This window comes from Lissotriton vulgaris, chromosome 6 (assembly GCF_964263255.1).
Source record: "Lissotriton vulgaris chromosome 6, aLisVul1.2, whole genome shotgun sequence".
Taxonomy (NCBI): domain Eukaryota; kingdom Metazoa; phylum Chordata; class Amphibia; order Caudata; family Salamandridae; genus Lissotriton; species Lissotriton vulgaris.
Genome location: NC_141694.1, coordinates 1488082595 through 1488100728, shown reverse-complemented (window position 1 = coordinate 1488100728; position 18134 = coordinate 1488082595). Strand labels below are relative to the sequence as shown.

The window sequence follows — 18134 nt, the reverse complement described above, 5'->3', positions numbered from 1 at the left end:
GAACTCACGCACACAAGCAACGAGGAGGGGAGGGGGGTGAGGAGCTCACGCATGCAGAAGCCACGAGGGGGAGGGGGTGAGGAGCTCACGCACACAAGCAACGAGGGGGGGAGGGGGGTGAGGAGCTCAGGCACACAAGCAACGAGGGGGGTGAGGAGCTCACGCACACAAGCAACGAGAGGGTGGAGGGGGCCGAGGAGCTCACGCACGCAGAAGCCAGGTGGGAGAAGGGGGGTGAGGAGCTCACGCACACACAAGCAACGAGGGGGGGAGGGGGGTTAGGAGTTCACGCATACACAAGCAACGAGGGGGAAGAGGGGGTGAGGAGCTCTCACACAAGCAACGAGGGGGGAGAAGGGGGTGAGGAGCTCACGAACGCAGAAGCAACGAGCGGGGAGGGGGTGAGGAGCTTACGCACACAAGCAACGAGGGGGGGGGGGAGGGAGTGAGGAGCTCACACATGCAGAAGCCACGAGGGTGGAGGGGGGTGAGGAGCTCACGCACGCAGAAGCCACGAGGGGGGGTGAGGAGCTCACCCACGCACAAGCCATGAGGGGGGTGAGGAGCTCACGCACACACAAGCAACGAGGGGGGTGAGGAGCTCACGCACACACAAGCAACGAGGGGGGTGAGGAGCTCACGCACACACAAGCAACGAGGGGGGTGAGGAGCTCACGCGCACACAAGCAACGAGGGGGGTGAGGAGCTCACGCACACACAAGCAACGAGGGGGGGTGAGGAGATCACGCACAAGTAAAAGCAACGAGGGGGAGGGGGTGAGGAGCTCACGCACACACAAGCAACGAGGGTGGGAGGGGGTGAGGAGCTCACGCACACAGGCAACGAGGGGGGGAGGGGGGGTGAGGAGCTCACACACGCTGAAGCCATGAGGGGGGAGGGGGTGAGGAGCTAAGGCACACAAGCAACGAGGGGGAGGGGGGGAGAAGCTCACGCACACAAGCAATGAGGGGGGGGGGGGGTGAGGAGCTAACGCACGCAGAAGCCACAAGGGGGGAGGGGGGTGAGTAGCTCACGCACACAAGCAACGAGGGGGGTGAGGAGCTCACGCACGCAGAAGCCACGAGGGGGAAGGGGGGTGAGGAGCTCACGCACACACAAGCAACGAGGGGGGTGAGGAGCTCACGCACACACAAGCAACGAGGGGGGTGAGGAGCTCACGCACACACAAGCAACGAGGGGGGTGAGGAGCTCACGCACGCAGAAGCCACGAGGTGGGAGGGGGAGGAGCTCACGCACACAAGCAACAAGGGGGGAGGGGGTGAGGAGCTCACGCACACACAAGCAACGAGGGGGGAGGGGGGTGAGGAGCTCACGCGCACACACAAGCAATGACGGGGGGAGGAGCTCACGCACACAAGCAACGAGGGGGAGGAGGGAGGAGCTCTCGCACACAAGCAACAAGGGGGGTAGGGGGTGAGGAGCTCACGCTTGAATGGATAGTAGCTTCCAGATTCTGCCTATAGGAAAAAACAATTTTATCCAAAATATGGCGAACTAAATGTGGTGGTAAAGGGGGGGCAGCATGCTTGCTGAGGGAAAGGAACCTGTGAGCACCGAGACGGATAACCCAGGAGAGCACAGCAGTGAAAGAAAGACGTGACCCACCTCTGACAAGAATCCTCGGACAGTAGTCTGGGTCGCCAGCTTTACTTTTCCTGCAGTCTTCCGAGGGGCGGGAGGCGGGGAAAGCCCCTTGCTGCTGCTGCTCCTCGGTGAACGGATGGCGGATCACCCCGCAAATGGACGCCTGGGTCGCGGCTGGCCCCCCACCAATCAAGCGAGGAGCACTCGGAAGTGATTGGCCCTGGCTGTGGGGAAGGGCGCACAATCAGGACGGCGAGGGCCCGGGCGTAGGGTGGGACATTATACTTTCTTCCAGTGGTGCGGGCCCCGTGGAAAGGAACCTGTGAGCACCGAAATGCCGAAATGCACCGTGGCGAAGCACACTTTTACCACACGGGTTGCATGACTCTGCGGGGCACTGTGCAAACAAAACTTTAACCCACGGTTTGCCGGGCCCTGCCCGTGAATAGTCAGTCCAGGATAACAAGACTTTGCAGGTCCCGGTGCACAACGTCAACCTGCCATTAACCCTCGGTAGCCAGATTCCACAGGAGTCCACCTGTAAGGTTACCGGACTCTGCAGGGACATGTCCACCTCTCATCCTTAGGCTATCAGAGTCTATAGGATGTCGGTGCTGTGCTGCCTGTGCATGCATACCTTGAGGCCGCGGACTCTGCAGGGACCGTGTCCACCTCTCATCCTTGGGCTGGGGGAATCTATAGGATGCTGTGCATATCTTGAGCCCACGGGCCCTATGCACAGCGTTAACGCCCAGGTCACTGGATTCCACCGTTCACCCTGGGGTTGTCGGACTGCCTAGGAGGCCGCTGCACTTCTTAACCCCTGTGCTATTGGACTCTGCAGGTGCCGTGAACACCTGCAGAGTCCAATGCCGGTACCTTCCTTTACCCACAGGCTCTATATGCAACGCTTGTAGCAGACACTAATTATTTGGCTCTTGGAGTTAGAAAGGAGGCGTTAATAAAATAGCGTAGCGCTACCAGACGAGACAAAACCATTATTTGTGGTGGAATAACATTTTCAATATAATCTGGTGGACTCTTTTAAAAATGTCTGTACTTTCATTGAGTTTGAGAGCATTCTTGCATCAGTGTGTGTGAACATCATAAAACAACACGATCATTCAGTAACAGAATACGCTGCATAATTTCCCCCCCACTTAGTTTAGTGAAACCTACGCACGTTTTGGTCCAAACGTAACTCTGCTGGCCAATCCTCTATGGAAGATGCTTTAAGAGGCGCGTGACCGTTGGGAGCGTGTTCTCTAAAACATGGCTCGTGACCGTTATTCACACAAGCATGAGGTGCTGGTAACACGCAATTGCACACCAACCTACCTTTTCATTTGGACGTTATTTATAAATGTTTGAAAGGACATATTTTTTTCTTGTATTTGTTAAGTGACAAATCACTTCCACACCAATTAATGGAATTTAATGAACCGGTGCCGATTACACGATTTAAGCTTAAAGAACCCGCAACAGTTTGCTCCACGGGCCTCATCGGCGCATCCGCCTTATCATGCACCTACCTACACACGCAGTCTCCGCTCCTTCCCTCCCTCCTCTGCACCTCGGTCGCCCGCCCTTTTTCCATTTCAGCCGAGATGTACGACCGAAAAATTCCTGCAAGAAAATTAGAAAGTGGATGTACAGGAATATTATGCACGGCCGGACATAATCGACATTAAGCGGTGGGAATGTGATTAGCAGCAAACTGCTTGTGACAGAGGAATGAGATGGCTGTCAAACACAATGACATGGCGCGAGGCTCGGGAGGCGCGCGGGGTAATGACGCAGCCAGCCAGCCGGCCACGCGCGGAGACAGGCGGCCGCGGAACACAGCAGCCATGATAAATTAATTCATTAACTTAAGAAATACAAGCTGAGGATCGCCGGGCGTGAAACAGCGCGGTGGGAGCGCACGAGACGCAGTTGCCGTGAGCGTGCACATCAGCTCTAGCGGCGCAAGCTGAAGATCGCTGGAGAAGACACGCCGACCACCGAGTCTGCCTGCTGCCGAGAGGGACACGCCTAAAGAGAGGTGTGTGTCTGTCTGTCTGCCTGCCTGCGCCCCGGTCTGTCTCCCTTGAGAACCAACTCCACAGCAATAGGTCTCGAGCGAGACCTAATAAATGATGATAATCAATGATTTAGCTTGAAGTCCTCCGTCCGGAGGTACAACAAAAGTCAAACATGAATACATATTACATGACTGTATTATTCTCATGACAAAAGACACTTATACGATTTACACTAGAGAAAATTTAAAGTGTGAAAAAGATAGGGCTGGAATGAGTGATAGTGCCTGGTCAAAAGAAAAAGCCACCAGTGCCCTTTGTAAGATTATGCCATATGCAAACACTCTGTGAAATGAGATCAACATATGTGTGATTACCACTGCCAAGCCCCAAGTGAGCGTGTGCCTACACAAACCATATACAAGAATGGCTTACCACAGCTTAATTCATCATGGACAATGAGCCCGTGCGGGGCTCGTGAAGCTAAAAACAGCAAAATGCAGCCGCATTACCACTGTTGTTTAGATAATTACAGTGTGCGCTCACCGCACCAGGTAGTTTAACATATGGCTTACCAGTCAAGAATCAAACCGGTATTCCAGACACTGCTGCTGCGTGTAGCTCGAAAACGTAATGCTCTGCGAATCAAACACAATGACGCTGTGTTTGATTTGCTCCAAAATGTACCACCACCTACATACTACACCTTCCATTCTCCTGACTAGTACATTTGCCAGACTTTGTTTGCAGCTAGAATTTTTCAAAATCCAAATGACTCAAATGATGCAACATTGATGTCAGCACCCCCACTCTGAAAACTGTTCCAGCACCACTTGTGCAATGATGCTGAACTATGTCACCAAGTCCAATTTTAAAACAAACCCTTGCAAGTATTCCCAAGCAAGATGCAGGGTGAACCTTACAGTTATTTTATGCTGCTGCTTTTTCTACTTCACAAAGCGATTTCAAATGAGAATGTGTTCATGATATGTAATCATACACAATCATCACACTTACGTATGACTTTCACACATACTTTGAGAATATGGATATGGGCATAAGGGTCGGAGCTGCTGACCCCATTCAAGTGCCAGTGGTGGCTCTGGGCATTAACCTTATGTAATGAAATCTGAAATATCTCTCTATCTCTCTATAGATATAGATATAGATATAGATATATATATAGATATCCAAAATGCACCACCGAGCCTCCTTTTACACTAAGATGGATATAAGTCCTTACCCCATACGCTACAGAAGGATTTTTTATTTGGTAAAATCATTGGTATCAACGCCACATTTTTTAGAAGCCTTGCGATTTTAGTTAACAGATGCAACGAGCCAGCACCCAACTCTGCAAATTGTTCCAGCTCTAGTGCATTCACCATCTGCCCCTTTCATGGGCAGCTCAATATCTTGGCCACAGTCTGATAAAGATATATTGAAGAGCATGGTCAAGGTACTGACATTTACCAACAACTGCTGTTATGGAGAAATGCAAAGAATTGTAAAGAGAATGTTTTTGGGGTGATGTTGAAAAAATGGCAACTATTACATTGAAAAAAATCACCCTGTCTCATGTTCAATAATGGTGAGGTGATTGTAACGTAATAGTAGGCATTCATGGGGCGTGGATTGGATGCCAAAGCGAGAGGAAGCGTGAGCGCCGAGCTCCGCTGAAGAACCCCGCTCTTCTCCTGAATACTTGACCCCCAACCCCCCCCCCCCCCCCCCCCCCACGCGCCATTGGGGACGGGCGAAGAGAGGGGGAGCCGGCCCGGGGTGGTTTGGCCCCCAAAGACAGTGGCGCCTGGGCTATAGGCGAGGAGAAGGGCGCTAAGCCAGGGACTGCCGGGGAGCCTAAAATAGCGGCTCTGAGGGCTGCGCCAGCTCCGGAGCGACATCGTGGATGAGGAGCTCAGCTGCTCCAGACTTGGTGATCTGGCGGCGGGGACCCCCCGCTGCGGAGACAGTGGGGTCACGCCGGCGCCGGAGTCCTGGGACTGACGAGCTGAGGGCTGGTGCTTGATCGGCGCTGTGCAGCGGAGCGGACCCGGGCGGGAGGCGGAGCTGAAGGAGAGGCGAACATTGTGCTGGAGAGGGAGAGGCGGCCTTCATCGGCAGGCGCTTGTGGTCCGGAGAGACCTGCTGTTCTGCTACAGGGGCCAGGGCTGCTGACGCACCGGCCTGGAGGCCCCCTCCCCCGCCCAGGACTGCTCGGGTGAGATAAGGGAGAGTGAGGCAGCAGCTGGGTCCTGGGGCGGGTGGAGAACGGGAGCCAGTTGACCCTGGACGGGGCGAGCCAGCAATACTGGCACTGCGAGGGGCAGAGGAGGCTGGAAGGCACTGGCACACAAATGCGCTGCGCAGCACAAGGCGAAGACCCTGACCTGGACCTCCTTTTGACCACCGCGAGGAGGTATGAGCGACCTGGCCCAGGGACACTGCGATAAGCCTTGTGACTCTGAAGGATTGGGCAACGCAAGGTGGCGGCTTCACACGTGGGGCACGCTGGTGGAAGGGGGATGGCGCCGGAGTGGTGACGATGAGCCTTGGTGGCGCTACAGTGAGCTGGTGTTTGGGCTGGAGTGGCGCTGGAGGGCCCCTGTGCCGCAGTGAGTCATTGAGTATTGAACTGTGGAGAGTGGCACGGCCTCCAAGCTCAGGAGACAGTTCGATTGAAGGGTCTGCGGTTGTTGAACTGAAAGGGGACGGATTGAGCAGCGAGGTGGCGCTGCTTTGCCTGGTTCGGATTGGGGGCGGGCCCTAACTGCCGCCTGCAGTTAACGAGGTGCTCCAGTGGGGCGGCCCCTACGGGAGGGTTCCAGTGATTGAAGCCATAGGAAAGCTCCGAGGAAGAAAAGAGGAAGAACGCACACTCTCTGACGCTAAGCCCCTATCCCCAGGCTGAGCAAGAGCTGCATGGATTGCCGCAGGACCCGGGGCTGCAGCGGCAGCTCAACAAGATCCTGGTTGCTATCGCTGATTCTCGCACAGCCCTACAGCAGGACATCGCACAGGTGGCGACGGGGCTCGACCTTCTGCGGGTTGACCACTCAAAATTGTCAGATAGGGTCAAACACGTGGAGGACACTGTCCAAGAGGTCGCGCCGGCGCAGACCACACTGGCCTCAACGATGGCGGGGGCAATGGACCTGATTGCAGCGCTGGAAAAGTGTGCTGAGGACGTGGAAGGTAGGAATCGGCTGAACAACATCCGAGTGGTAGGCCTGCCGGAAAAAACTGAGGGATCGGATGCGGTGAGCTTCCTGTAAGGCTGGCTGAGAACGGTGGTGGCCCCCGAGGGCCTGTCTGCTTTCTATACCATGGAACGCGCACACCGGGTTCCCGCGAGACCGCCGCAGCAGGGGCGTCTACCCAGACCAGTGGTGGCGCGCCTGCTGCATTTCAGGGACAGGGACTTGCTTCTCCAGAAGGCCCGCACGGACGGCCCTTTCCAGGTTGATAATAGTAAGGTCACTCTGTTCCCGGACTATTCCTTTGACACCCAGCGGCGCCGCGCGTCCTTCCAGGCGGGCAAGAAGGAATTGCGGGCAGAGAGGATTCAATATTCCTTGTTCTTCCTGGCTTAATTGTGTATAATCCTGGATGGAAAACCCACTTTCATGACGCGCCGGATTATGAGTGGGCTTGGCTGGAGTCTTACAGGGCTGGCAAAGATGGATTGGAGCAGGAGGCACGAGAAATGGCTGCGGATTACAGCCCCCCAGGTCGCAAGGCATAAGGCAGCGACGACGGGGATTACGGAAACCGTCTACCTCACAAACTGAGCTGGAGCGTAGGGTAGCACTGGAAGCGGTGACAGCGATATCCGGCGAAATGCTGCTTACTTCCCCCAGAGGCTCTGGATTGGACACTGACAAGGGTCAATCAGAAGCAGACTCTACAGCGTCTGACAGTGTGCATCTCCCGCTGGTCACCCCAGGAACGGCAGATGGGCTGCTAGATGAGTAAACTGTGTGGGTTTACTGCTGGTTACCCCAAGAACGGCGGACGGACTACTGGATGAGTAGACTTTGTATTCACCTTGGGACTGGGAGATCTGATGTCACTGGAGGTGCTACATTGATGGTCGCTGGTGGAGGGTTCCTATGGTGTATTGGATGTATGGAGGGACGGGACCCTGGGCTGCTCTTGAATGGGTTGGGATGGTAACAGTGATGGTGGGGGGGCTCTGGGGGTGATACCTTTCTGGGGGGGCCTGGGGCGGACAATAGGTGCGGTTTTGATTATTTGTAGGTTATTTTCCAGGCTATATCCACCCACCACCGGATGGTTCCAGTTAGATTGCCTTACCTTTGCTTGGGCGCATGGTTGGGTTTGTTTGGATGGGATTCACTACGTTGGTGCCTGTTCTTGAGGGGGAGGGTGTTGTTGTGGGTGGGGCGGGATTGTTGGGCGATGGGATTGTTTTGTCTCAGGGATATTGCCTGCCGAAGTGGCTAATTGCGAATGTGAAGGTCTTCCGTATTGTGCATTTGGTTTGTGGACCCATTACCTGGCGACCAGGGGGGTGGGGGGTGGGGGGGGGACACGCATTGTAAGTTCTTTGCTTTACCTCTATGGGTCAATTACCTGATGTGAAATGTGTGACCTGGAATGTACGGGGATTGCACTCTATGCAGCGTAGATGTAGAGTTCACTCATATTTGGTGCGTAGGGGCGCGCAGATAGCCTTTCTGCAGGAGACTCATTTGACTAGGACAGAGGGGCTGGCGCTGCAGCGCAGATGGCGAGGTCAGCTTTATTACACCACTTATTCAGCGTTCGCACGAGGGGTGTTGATTTGGATTAGGGCGGAGGTCCGCTTTCAGGTGACTGATCAACTGGTGGACTCGGAGGGCCGCTACGTGGTGGTTAGGGGACGTCTTTATGGGCGGGAGATGACCCTCTGTAGTGTCTATGCCCCTAATGTGGAACAGGCGCCCTTCCTGGAGGCTCGGTCTGTCGGTCTCGTGGATTATTTTATGAATCCAGTACTGATGGAGGGAGACTTCAACTCAGTTTTAGATGTGGCCATGGATAGGTCTCACCCCCCTCTGTCCACGGCTCCAGTTCATAAACTGGAGAAGGCTAGGGCCCAGTGGCAAGATAACTGGGGGTTTATTGATGTTTGGCGAGCGCAGCACCCGGATGATAGGGATTACTCGTGGTTTTCGGCTTTACATGATGACGCGATTTTGTGTAGTCCTGACCTGGTATACTTGGCGGTTGGTAGGGAATACCTATCGCGCACCATAATCCGTTATTGGTGAGTTTCTGTTGGTCTGCGGAACGCCCTATTATACCGACCTGGACATTGCGACCGGAGATGCTCGAGGATCAGGCTTTTCGTGCGGAGCTGGGGGATGGGGTGGGGCAGTACTTTGCAGAGAACACAGGCATGGCCTCGACACTGGCCCTGGAGTGGGATGCGTTTAAAGTGGTGGTTCGCGAAGTATGTATTGCTAAGTGGGTGGGGGTGAGGAAGCTACTGTTACAAGAAATTGAGGCTGGCGAACGGGCCCTTGGGGAGGCTGAAAGAGCCCACTCTGAAGGTTCTGAGACGCGGGGTACGGTCCGATCCTGGAAGGAAGCAGTAGCGTTGGTTGTTGAGCGCTTACGCCGCTTTGATCACAGAGCTTACTCAGCCCGTGCACATGCGGAAAGGGATAAGGTGAGCACTTTGCTGGCTTGGCTAGCTGACCCCGTTCCTAGATGCGTGCCTATGCTGGCATTGACCTCGTCCTCGGGACGCTTGGAATATACGCAACATCAAATAAATGACCGATTCCTGTCCTTTTATGCGCATCTATACACGAGCCAATTGCAGACTGGGGGGGTGGATGTCCAAACGTTTTTGGAGGGCCTAGAGTTGCCTATGGTTAAGGAGGAGGAGGCAGAGTCCCTTGGTCAGGCCATTACATTAGCTGAAATTCGCTGCGCCATTAAGCAGTTGGTGCGTAACAAAACTCCAGGTAGCGATTGACTTCCTATCGAATTCTATTTCGCATATATTGACCTCCTGGCTCCCAGATTACTGGCAATGTATAAGGAGGTTAGACAGCGGGGGTGCTACCGGCCTCCACTAAGGAGGCTATCATTGTTCCTCTCCTTAAAACAGGGAAACCCCCGACGGATCCAACCGCGTATAGGCCTCTATCTATGCTCACCACTGAATATAAGATATTGAGTCGCATGCTGGCCACTAGGCTCCTCCCCTTCATGACGCGGTTGGTTCACTCTGATCAGGCCGGTTTTATCCCGACTCGCAATACTGCTAGCAGTATACGCAGGCTGATAAGAATATTGGATGGAGACTATGGAGTGGAAGGGCAGGCGATGGTCCTTTCGGTCGATATTGCTAAAGCGTTCAACAGCTTGGAATGGCCCTATTTGTTCTCAGTCATGAAAGCATTCGGGCTGGAGACTGTTATGTCCGCTGGACTGAGATATTGTACTCATCGGCGACCGCTAGGGTTCGAGTTGGTAGAGTTGCTTCTTCCTCTTACCCTGTGGAGCGGGGCACAATACAGGGATGTCCGCCCCCGCTGCTGTTCGCCCTTGTGATGGAGCCTTTAGCGGCGCGTGCTAGGACGGTCGGAGTTTCAAGTTTTGCGACTTAACAGCCAGACGCACTATATCTCGCTGTATGCGGACGACCTCCTAATGGTTCTGAAAGACGCGGGGAGGCCCTGGAGGGAGCACGCTCCCTTCTCGGCTGGTTCGGGGACATCTCTGCGCTACGGGTTGACTGGGCGAAGACTTGCGTATTTACGGTGACCAGAACATGCAACCCGCCCACACTACCGCCTGATTTGGCGTGGGAGCCTAGAGGTCTCCCCTATTTGGGGACGCACGTGTACCATACTCAGGAGGATCCCATTTGGAACCTCTATGTCCTCTGAAGACAGGAAAAGAGTCTTCTGCCCAGCTTTGTGTGGGTGAAGACCTCACCTCGCCCGGCAACTGCTCGGGAAATTGAGGCCCCGCTCTGTCCGTTGGTGCCCGCGCTCAAAGTCGAGCGGAAGGGAAGGCCTTCCCTTCCGCTCGACTTTGAGCGCGGGCACCGACATAGAGGTTCCAAATGGGTGACACTTCTCCTTCTTGAAGTATTTTGATGCAACTTTTGCTCTCTCATATCTGTACACCCTGTATAGCATATTGTGTTGCAGTAGCTTACCATTTCCTGGTCCTGATGAAAACTGGAGTAATGCTCCATCTAGCTGAAACTAGTTGACCATTCCACACAGCGCCATAATGTAGTACTACTTATTTACTACCAGGCGTGTTTTTAATCTTGACACCTACACTTATTTCGATAAGCTATCTGCTTAGTCTAGGTAGTCATTTTTAAGCATCACATTTTTTCATAGCACTGCACTTTTCTCACACTTTATTTTGGGCACAACTGTGGCAAAATACGCGGTTGTTCAATTTTTTCGCACCGTGGCATGGGCGGTATATGGAATGGCTGCCCATCCCCACATGATGATATGCCGCCAAGAGGGTGGTCTGATGGGATTTTTTCCAGCCCAGTGTGACCCAACAGACTTATCCACACGGGTGTCCTTGTGATTCCTGCTCTCCATTCAGGACAGCACACCACTACTTGACCTGGTCTCCTTTTTTGTGTTTTGTACCAGTATAGGGGCATGAGTTGACAGGTCGTTTAAATATTTCCCCTTTGACCCTCCGCACATTTGTTATTTACAAGAGGGAAATACATCTAACTGGAAGGCTACACTAGATGGAGGGCGGCATTGCTTATGTGGGCAGGCAGCGAGAGCTCAGTTAGGTTGCAGCAGGCGCATAGATCCCATAAGGACAAAGCACTAGAGGCGGCGCGAGCTAGGGGGGCCCTGGTGATGGAGCTACGGATGTTAGATCTAGACACGGACTCAGAGTCCAGCACGCTGACGGAGGACGAAAACGAGTAGAGTCTCCTCTGGGCATTGGGGGGGATAGACTGCACGGCGATTCCAGACTTTCGTGGCAATCACAATGGTGAATGGTATTGTTGATGTGATGACATTTGTACAATTCGTATTGTAGGGAAACATTTTGTTTGTAATTTTGTTTACTTCTTTTGGTCTCGCGCCGGCACCAGGGGTGGGGAGGGAGGGGTGGTTAGACGGGGAGGGTGGACCTATACATGGAGTTCAACGGTGGCTTAACTCTCAGTACTTCAACCATAGTGGCATTTTGTGGGAGGGGGACTTGCCACCACAGCGATGGGTCTGGTGCAGGGACTTTGCACCATGGATCGGTCCTGCAGAATTGATCTGCTTGATTGTTGAAATTATGTCAATGTTCCCTTTATTTCTCGAAGCTGGGCTTTATGTAACTGCGATGGTCCAGCCTTCTGTTTGTTTGTGTTTAAAACAATAAGGAATATGCTACTTACCAGTATGCATCTGTTCTTGGCATAGAGGGCTGCAGAGTGGTACATTATGAATAGATCGCCATCTGGTGTTGGGCTCGGATGATTGCACTTTGTTTTTCTCTTGGAGAGTCTTTTGTATGTTGGTGACTCCTCCCTTAGTTGGTAGTGCGCATGGGCATCGGTTCCATCCTTAGATTGTTTTGCCATAGTAGGGTTAGATGGAGTAGTATAGTAGAATACAGATAAGAGTGCCCATGTAAGTGTATCTAAATAAGATAATGTTGGAACAGACACAGGTTTCCGGGGAGGCTGGGAGGGCATGTACCACTCTGCAGCCCTCTATGCCAAGAACAGATGCATACTGGTAAGTAGCATATTCCGTTCGAGGCATATGGGCTGCAGATGGTACATTATGAATAGACTATACAGCAGTTCTCTCCCTAGCGGTGGTCGCCCGTGTCTGTTGCAACTGTCTGAAACAATGTTTTTAATACTGCTTGTCCCACTCTAGCTTGTTGTGTTGCGTGCACATCAACACAATAGTGTTTTGTGAAAGTGTGCGGTGTAACCCAGGTAGCCGCTTTGCATATGTCATCTAGTGGAATGTTTCCCAGAAATGCCATAGATGCTCCTAGTTTACGTGTAGAGTGAGCTCTAGGAGGAACAGTTAATGTTCTCTTTGCCTTTAAGTAGCATATTTGAATGCATTTTACAATCCATCTGGCAATGCCCGCTTTGGAGATGGGATTGCCTTTATGTGTGGGAGAAAACGCAACAAATAGCTGTTTTGTCTTTCTGAAAGTTTGTGTTCTCTCTATATAGTACAATATGGCCCTCCTAACATCCAGTGTATGTAGGGCTCTTTCCGCTACTGTTTGTGGTTTTGGAAAGAAAACCGGTAATTCCACTGACTGATTGATGTGGAATGCTGAGATAACCTTTGGTAAGAATTTTGGGTTTGTTCTAAGAACCACTTTATCTTGGTGTAGCTGCATAAATGGTTCTTGAATCGTAAAAGCCTGCAGTTCACTTACTCTTCTAAGTGACGTGATAGCTATGAGGAAGGCCACCTTCCATGTGAGGAATTGTATTTCACACCTATGCATAGGTTCAAAGGGTGGCCCCATTAGTCTGGTAAGCACTATGTTGAGATTCCAGACTGGGGAAGGTGGTCTTCTTGGTGGAATGACTCTTTTGAGTCCTTCCATGAAAGCTTTAATTGCTGGTACTTTAAACAGTGACAGGTGTTGCCTGTTTTGTAGGTACGCCGCTATGGCTGCTAGATGAACCCTAATAGAGGTATATGCTAGATTACATTGCTGTAAGTGTAATAAATAGCAAATGATTTGTTTAGTGGATGCGTCCAGAGGGTTGATGTGCTTACTGTTACAGTGTATAGCAAACCTCTTCCATTTTGCTGCATAGCATGCTCTGGTGGTAGGACGTCTTGCCTGTTTAATGATTTCCATGCATTCTGGTGGTAAATCTAAATACCCAAACTCTATGACCTCAGGAGCCAGATCGCTAGGTTCAGTTGTTTGGGATCTGGGTGCATTATTTCTCCATGGTTCTGTGTAAGATGCATGGGTAATAACCTTAGCTTTTGATGTGGTACTTGTGAGAGTTGTAGCAGCGTGGTGAACCACGGCTGTCTTGCCCACGTGGGTGCCACTAGTATCATTGTCATTGAGTGTTGCTGCAGTTTCCTCACCAGTAATGGAATTAGTGGTAGAGGAGGGAACGCGTAAGCAAATTTGTTGGACCAATTTATCCACAGTGCATTGCCCTGGGACCTTTGGTGTGGGTACCTGGATGCGAATTGTTTGCATTTTGCGTTCTGATGATTTGCAAACAGATCTATCTCTGGTTGCCCCCATTTTTGGAAGAATGGCTGTAGTATTTGGTCGTGCAGTTCCCATTCGTGAACTTGTTCTGACTGTCTGCTTAGGATGTCTGCTATTTGATTTTGAATTCCTGGTAGGTGTTCCGCTAACAGGTAGATTTTTTGAGGAATGGCCCATCTCCATATGTCCTGTGCTAGTTTGGACAGTTGGAGAGAGTGTGTCCCCCCCTGTTTTTGAATATAATACATTGCAGTCATGTTGTCTGTTCTGATCAGGACTGCCTTGTTTGTTATTTGCATTTGGAAAGTTTTTAGTGCTAGAAATATTGCTAATAGTTCCAGGTAGTTGATGTGCAGTTTCTTTTGCTGCGCACTCCACTTCCCCTGTACTGTGTATTTGTCCATATGCGCTCCCCATCCGGAGAGCGATGCGTCCGCTGTTATTATTACTTGTGGAATTGGCTCTAGGAACGACCGTCCTTTGGAAATGTTTTCTGTGTTCCACCACTTCAGAGAGCGATACGTCCGGTCGTTTACCAACACCAGATCTGTAATCTGACCTTGAGCCTGATTCCACTGTGTCGCTAGACACTCTTGTAGTGGGCGCATTTGTAGTCTGGCATGTGGTATTAGCAGTATGCAAGAGGACATCATACCTAATAGTTGCATAAACACTCGTGCTGGTAGTGAGTGTTGTGGTTGAAATCTTTGTATTAACCCGACCATTGTCTGTACTCTGATTGGGTTGGGGTATGCTATTGCCTTTTCTGTGTCTACTGTAGCCCCCAGGTATTGCTGGATCTGGTTTGGTTGCAGGTGTGATTTTTTGTAGTTCACCGTAAACCCTAGGTGGTGCAGCAGTTGAATTGTCTTCTGTGTGTTGTGAAGACATTCCTCCTTTGATTTGGCCTTTATTAGCCAATCGTCCAAGTATGGGAAGACATGTATTTGTTGTCTTCTTAGGTGTGCTGCCACTACAGCTAGGCATTTTGTGAAAACTCTTGGTGCTGTTGTGACACCGAACGGAAGGACCTTGAACTGGTAGTGTTGTCCTTCTAACACAAACCTTAGGTATTTTCTGTGGGCTTTGTGAATTGGGATATGAAAGTAAGCGTCTTTCAGATCCAGTGTAGAAAGAAAGTCCCCTTTCTTCAGTAAAGGGAGTACTTGTTGGAGCGTGACCATGTGGAAGTGTTCCGAATTTATGTAAGCATTGAGAGGTCTGAGGTCTAATATTGGTCGTAGGGACCCGTCCTTTTTGGGGATCAGGAAGTATAGAGAGTATACTCCTGTTCCTTGTTGATCCTTTGGGACCTTCTCTATTGCATGCTTTTGTAGAAGTGCTAGCACTTCTTCTCTTAACAATGTCAGATGATCCTGACTCATTGGACGCTGTTTGGGGGGGATGTTTGGTGGGGTAGCTGTGAGTTCTAGGCAATAACCATGTTGGATAATTTGTCTCACCCACTTGTCTGACGTGATGTTTTCCCAGACAGGTAGGAACTGTGATAGACGTCCCCCGACCGGTGTTATGTGGTCTGGGGGGAGATCTATGAAGTCACTGTTTTGGTGTTGAGGCGTTGCGGTTGTTATTATTTCCGCGGCCTCTACCCTTATTGTTGTTACCTCTGTAATTACCTCTTGAATTACCTCTGGGTGATGTTGGTGTGAAAGATGTGGATTGCTGATTTGTTCCTGTGTTTTTTGAGCCCCCTCTATAGGTGGATCTACGAAAGGAACCTCTGTGCGTTGGCTGTTGCAATGCTCCCATTGACTTAGCCGTTTCCGTATCTTTCTTCATCTTTTCTAATGTCTCGTCTGTACTTGAACCAAACAATGTCTTCTGACCAAATGGTCTGTTCAGTAGGGCTGTTTGAACTTCTTGTTTGAATCCTGAGATTCTAAGCCACGCGTGCCTTCTTAGCATGACACTAGTGTTAATAGACCTTGCTGCAGTGTCTGCTGCGTCTAATGCACACTTAATGGAAGTATTGGTTATTATTTTACCTTCCTGTATTAATTGGTCTGCCTTCTTCTGATGTTCTTTTGGAAGATGTGTGAGAAGTTTTTCTAACTCATCATAATGTGCCCTGTCGTAACGTGCGAGTAGTGCTTGTGTATTAGCTATACGCCAGCTATTCGCTGCCTGTGATGCTACTCTTTTGCCTGATGCATCTATTAACTTCGACTCTTTATCTGGTGGCGGAGCCTCTCCTGTAGATAATGAGTTTGCTCTTTTACGAGCGTTTGAGACCACCAGCGAGTCTAGAGGTACATGCCCTCTAATAAATATTGGGTCCTTTGGAGCCGCTTTGTATTTCTTATCGATTCTTGGGTTTAACACCCTGGCTCTCACTGGGTTTTCGAATATTTCTTCTGTGTGAGTGAGAAGACCCTTTAGCATAGGAAGAGTACCTGATGTTCTCTGTGCACTAGGTAGAGTCTCTAACAAGAAATCCTCTATCTGAGGTTCTGTGTGCATATCTAGTTTGTGATATTTTGCTGCCCTATTAATGAGCTGTACAAAACCTGTGTTATCATCAGGTGGTGAAGGCTTTGAGGGGTATAGCTCTGGGTCGTTGTCCTCATCTGACCCTACATCGTAATTTTCCCATGGATCTTCCTCATCTTGGATAGATTCGTCATCCCCTTGAGGTTCTCCCTCCCCTATATCACTGTCTACATCTGATTGAGGTGTAGCTGGTCTTGGTGTAGGGTGTAGGAATATGTGGCCTATTGTGAGGAATAGGAGAAGAGGGTGTGTCTCTAGGACGAGGAGAAGCAGGAGGAGTTATGTTCGTCCCCATTGTTCTCTTTTTTGAAGGAAGAGGTTTATCTTCTGACTGTTCACTCTTTCTCTTCTTCGTGACCACTTTCCCAGTCTGTGGGTCAATAAACAAGATCTTTTGTTTGGGATCTGTTTGTTGCTCTTGAATCGGTACCGAGGGTCCTGGTTCCGAGAGCTGTTTTTGTTTTCGATCTTCAGATCTTTCTGTTTTCGACACCGAATGTCTGCTCGATTCCGACTTTTTGGGTATCGAGTGTCTTTTGGGCGATACGTCATATTTCTTTTTCGACATGGAATGTTTCGATACCGAGCTCTCCTTTGTATGCAGCCTCGGTGTCGAAGTCGATGACGCCCTTTTCTCGGATCCGACGTGGTGGGATTCCGAGTGTTTCGGTTTCAGTTTCGGTTTCGTTGCCGGGCCCGAAGGCGGGGCGTCGGAAACTTTTTTCAGCGGTTTGACCGGGCCCGAGGGCGGGGTCGTTACCGCACGGGGTCGGTTTTTCGGTAAGGGGACGTCGTCACTCACGGTTTGTTGCTCGAAGAGTTCTTCAACCTCCGACTGGTCCCCTTCCGACCCCGACTGGTCCTCTTCTTCCTCGATTTGTTCGTCTCCGAACAGCTCCGGGATTGCCTCCGCCTGCATTCTGGAAGCCTCGTGTCTTCGGGCTCGACGATTTCTAATCGTTAGCTTGGAGGAGAATGCTGCGCAGGCTTCGCAGTCCCTGGATTCGTGTTCAGGCGATAGACAGAGGTTGCACACCTCGTGTAGGTCCTTGTGTGGGAACTTAGCACCACACGATGGACATTTTTTGAATGGAGTCCTTTCCATGGACTCCGGGCTTGACTGCGTCGAGAAAGGTCTCCTGTTCTTCGACGTAGATCCAAGTTTTTCTCTTCTATTTTGAATTTGTAACGCGTCGGAATGGAAAAGAACGCGTTCGCTAACAATACCGTCGAATTGGAAAGGGAATACGCGCCGAAAAATCACTTTCTTCTGAAGTTGATCTGGAGCGTCTCGATCTTCATCCGAACCCGATGGCGGAAAAAAACAATCTAAGGATGGAGCCGATGCCCATGCGCACTACCAACTAAGGGAGGAGTCACCAACATACAAAAGACTCTCCAAGAGAAAAACAAAGTGCAATCATCCGAGCCCAACACCAGATGGCGATCTATTCATAATGTACCATCTGCAGCCCATATGCCTCGAACAGATATTTTTTTTAAAATAAATAGTAGGCATTCATTAAAAATGCTGTAAATTACGAAAATAACATACTCTTTACAATTTTGGTTTGTCGCTCCAAAATCTGGGTCTTGATTCTAAAAAAGTTTGGGAAGCACTGTAAGAGAACATGTTCAGATCCTCAACAGAGCTATTAATTTCCTTTAGTGGCGTAACTTCAGTTAAAGTGCTATAAATACTAAACTAAATTGTTTTCCCCCCAATTATGTACAAGGTCACTTCAAGTTTTAATAATTTAGCTAAAA

The 18134-nt window shown here is 50.8% G+C and overlaps 1 protein-coding gene across 1 annotated transcript in view; it reads right to left on the bottom strand.

Annotated features, from left to right (window-relative positions):
• Positions 1-18134, bottom strand: part of ERLEC1 (endoplasmic reticulum lectin 1) — a 284891-nt gene that overhangs the window by 171603 nt on the left and 95154 nt on the right. The gene's annotated exons all lie outside the window — the stretch shown is intronic.